The sequence below is a fragment of the Rhinopithecus bieti genome, unplaced genomic scaffold (genome assembly GCF_001698545.2).
Source record: "Rhinopithecus bieti isolate Rb0 unplaced genomic scaffold, ASM169854v2 scaffold_2314, whole genome shotgun sequence".
Classification (NCBI taxonomy): domain Eukaryota; kingdom Metazoa; phylum Chordata; class Mammalia; order Primates; family Cercopithecidae; genus Rhinopithecus; species Rhinopithecus bieti.
Window position 1 is genome coordinate 1,359,952 of NW_016803781.1, and position 4,419 is coordinate 1,364,370.

At 43.3% G+C, this 4,419-nt stretch overlaps 1 long non-coding RNA gene across 1 annotated transcript in view; it reads right to left on the reverse strand.

Annotated features, from left to right (window-relative positions):
• Positions 1-717, reverse strand: part of LOC108515773 (uncharacterized) — a 4,489-nt gene extending 3,772 nt beyond the window's left edge. Inside the window, exon 1 of the long non-coding RNA XR_001881617.1 lies at positions 596-717. This is a non-coding gene — a long non-coding RNA (uncharacterized LOC108515773). The remainder of the gene's footprint in view (positions 1-595) is intronic.
• Positions 718-4,419: the final 3,702 nt, after the last annotated feature.

The window sequence follows — 4,419 nt, forward strand, 5'->3', positions numbered from 1 at the left end:
AAAAAAAAAAAAAAAAAAAAAAAAAAAAAAAAAACACACATACAACAAGACCTTATTTAACATTCCAGAATTTTTTTTCTGCCATGCTGCAAAAACAGTTGGTGAATATAAGTTGTCTTCATCATCTCTGTTCATTTCCACTGTGACCCTGTAAGATGTATCTAAAACATCCCCATTTTATAGATGAAGAAACAATTAGAGAGGTTGGGTGACTTGCTAAACCCATATTCTAGGTGGGCGGTTTACATGTAACTCAATTCCAGGTTCTCTGACCCAAGTCAGCACTCTTGCCCCAACTGCGCTATTTCTTCTCTGCCTTATTTTCCCCTCTGAAATCTGCTCAAGATTTTTTCCTAACCACTGAAAAGGTATCTTCCTGGGTAACTTAAGAGGATTTATAAGCTAAAGAAAAGCTCCTTGAATGGTGCAGTTTTATCTGCAGGGCACACATGGGAGAGAACCTGAAGGAACACCAGATCAATTCAACACCCCAGAAATTATACACCAGGTCGCCTCCTGCTTCACCCACAAGTAAGGTTGACCTTTTGAGTGGGAAGGATTCGAGACAGAGGGCAAGAGAAACAGATGGACCTACAGACAGAGCAGCAGGAGAAAAACAAAATCAGAGTGATCCTTTCCATCTTCTTGCAGCGAAGAACCTCTCCAAGGAGTGTCAGCGTCTGAATTTGATACCAACTCTGGAAGGTTATTAAGTCTGAACTCCTAATAAAGAACAGATGGGAAATGGAAGAAAATCAAAGATCAAATATGCTTTCCACATTTTTTGCCTAAATGAAAAGAAAAAAATTGTCAGGAACCATTGATCGCCTTTTGTGAGTGTCACATCCCCAGTGTGGGATTCCCGAGGCAGCAGGTGTGTTTCCTCGCATGGATCCAGCCCTGGCTGCGATGAGCAGAAAAGGCAATGGTTTCCAGGCTGTAGCTGAAGGATGGAGGGAGTTACCCCACAGCTCCCCTGGAGTCTGAGGATCCATCATCTGAACAGTGAGGGGCACAGGTTATGGGGAAACAGAACCACGGCTTCTAATTCTAGATCTACCATTATATGTGTGACTTTAGGCAAGTCATTCAACTTATCCAGGCCTCAGTTTACTCATCTGTAAGGATCTTTGAAATGATTTAAATAAATTGCTGCAGAGTAATTGTCTTGTGGTATCTATTTCAAAAGAAGTGGTAATTGCAACAGGGAGAAAATTATGTGTTCACTAAATGCTGTTTTATATCCATCCTTCCTGGATGCACAGAAAACTACCTTTCCCTATCCTCTTCCAGCTAAGGGGTCATATGACTGGCTTTGTGAATGGAAGTGATGAGCATCACTTCAGACCAAGGAAGTGTACAGTCCCCATGAGATTTTCCAATCTCTCTCTTCCCCTGACACAGCAAATGAGGCATCCTCAAATTGCAGTGCAGAAACACATAATTTAAAAAGCCTGGATCACTGAGTCACCACATGGATCATAGCTGCCTAGGCCCACAGTGGACTTTACAGGGGTGAAAACTAAACTTTGTTTATGAGATTTGGGGTTGTCTGTTACAGCGACCCAGCTGATGCTGACTAATTTAAAAGTCATTATTATTGTTGTTGTTATTGTTGTGTTGTGTCTAGAAGGCAGTCATTTACATTCAAATAGATTCCTTAGGATTGCTAAGTAACTGACCTAGATGAAATACCCAGGTGGCTATTTAGATCCCTCGTAGGGAGCAGAGTGTGACATAGCAGGAAGATTTGGTAGGGAAAGGGGATAGAAAGGGAGAACCATAGGATTTGCCAAACCCAATGGGAGGAATTTCAGCATCCCTTTTTGCCATATCAAATATATGATGTTTGCTTCATTTTCATTCATTGCCCCTCGTCTCCCACTCCATCCTCCATGCACCCACTTTTAATCACCTGGCACCCTCTCACTCTCCTGGTCACATACTGGCCCCTAATGCCTGATACCAGGTATGGTTGCTCGGGTTTTGGTTTTGACGGTGGACACAGCCAATATATGAGACTTTTAGTCAGCAGCACCCCCATCATCCCCCTTGCCCCTGATGTCCCACCCTGGTATGAACCATTGTCTCACAAGAGGAGCTTAGACACATTAATCAAACATTAATCTGAAAAAAAGAATAAAGATTATTTCTTGAAATAATTGAGCCAGAGAGTCCATGTCCCCGGATCATCATATCTCAGAATCAAAGAAATGCAAAATCAAAGAGCTATAGAAGTTGAAGACATAGTGCTAAAGAATCAAAGAACACTAAAAACCATAGAATCATAAAAAAAAAAAAAAAAAAAAAAAACCCACAGGACTGTAGATCCCAGCTGAGCCTAAGAGTGGAAATTTGGCATGTTGGGCCTGCTCTACCCTTGGGCATCTATTTGCATGAGGGCTGCAGGCTGGAAGAGAAGCAAGATTTGTGCTTGGGATCCTAAACGATGGAGAAGACAAGGCAAGATGGTCTGTGCCTCCCTTTGATTCATATAAACCGACTGGAGAATCCATGCCATCCTTTTATGAAGCTACACTTATCCCTTGACAAAGATTTTCTCCTTGACCGAGCTTTAGTCAGGCTCCTCTGAACCCTCTTCTTGGCTAAGCCTTGACCTTGGCACCTGCCTTTGCCGAGCCTACATAACCCAGCTGTAGTAAGAATCCTGCTAAGTTGGTTTAGGGAGAACCATCCCCCACCCCAATGTCCGGTCATCCTTCATATCTGGTCAAATCCCTCATCTTTCCACTGTCCCCCAGGTGATATCTGTTCAGCTTGGCCTGCCTTCAGCAAGAATTCCTCCTACATTTGATCTCCCCTCTTAATAATTTTCCATCCACTAATCCATTCCCTAACCCGCCACCCTTTATCATAAACCTTCAGTTGTTGCATTTGAAGTTGAACCTGATCTCTCTCCCCTATTGCAATCATCTTGATACCCAACAAGATAGTCCTAAATAAAGTCTTCCTGTTTTCACATTTGTCAGAATAATTTTTTCTTTAACACTCTTCAGCCAGTGTGCTGTGATCGAATGAGAGTCAAACTTTGTGTGTGTGAAATTTTTTTCAAATGAAATCCAGTAAATAAAACGGGTCGAGCTGATCATGTTGAAAGTAGGAAGTGAAGGTGAAATTCTGTGCACCTCATTGTTGACCCCTTGCAGTTCCTTACATTCCTTGGGGACCCCAAGCACAGTTAGAAAACCTCTAGGGAGGTGGGGTACACAGGGAGCTGGACTGTTGGCATCTCAGTGCCATTGCTGCTTCCTGCCACATACTCCCCTGTATCATGAGCCTAGAAGCCTGGAAACTATACTTGCCCAGCTGCATTGTCAGTAGAGTTCCAGTCCAGCTTCCCCCAGTGTGAAGTATTCATGTGAGATAGGGAAGACAGGAGAGAAGAAGAAAGCATTATTGTTCTACTAGCAGTGGGACTTTCGCAGAAAGCAGACATATGGTGTTTTCCAGCATCTTCTGGACATTTTATCTTAAGTAACCCACATTGGTGCTGTAGGCAGCTGAGGACCTCAGTAGTAGTGCTCTGCAAGAATCCCTGCACGCCCTGCTATCTTAAATGCTGCAGCATTGCATTCCCTGTATTAAATATCTTCCTGATTGAAATACCTAGAGGGGTTTCTGTTTTCCTTATGCATCCTGATGAATACAGACAGTCAGAACACATGGTTTCTAATTTCATCTAGAGGTTAAGGGTGGGTTGGTCTAGTAATGGGTACCCACTGATAAAAGCAACAATAAGAGTAACTCTTACTTTTTTTCTGTATGTGCAAGGCACTATGATGTGAGGCAATTTACCCAACCTGTCTCATTTATGAGACGACCCTTCTTTTGTTTGTTTTTGAGATGGAGTTGCCCAGACTGGAGTGCAGTTGCGTGATCTCAGCTCACTGCAGCCTCCGTCTCCTGGGTTCAAGTGATCCTCCTGCCTCAGCCTCCCGAGTAGCTGGGATAATAGGCATCTGCCACCATGCCCAGCTAATTGTATTTTTAGTAGAGATGGGGTTTTACCATGTTGCCCTGACTGGTCATGAACTCCTGACCTCAGGTGATCCATCCACCTTGGCCTCCAAAAGTGCTGGGATTACAAGCATGAGCCACTGCGCCCGGCCAAGACAACCCTTTAAGAAAGACATTAGAAGGGAATTTCATACCTCTCCCCGACTCTTCTGCCCTTTCTAGTAACCATTTTTTCCAGTTCTCAACCAGAGAAAAATAAACTGAGATCCTTATTTGGTCAGTGTAAAATATATATTGTGCCACATTTCAGTTATGCACAGGGTTACTGTGCCACGAAATCGGCACCCACTTGTCTGATTCTAAGCAGAGTTTTATCCCTAGGGAATCTCTGGCCATGCCCAATGGTCTTTATTTGCTTGATATACCTGGCAGGGTACATGC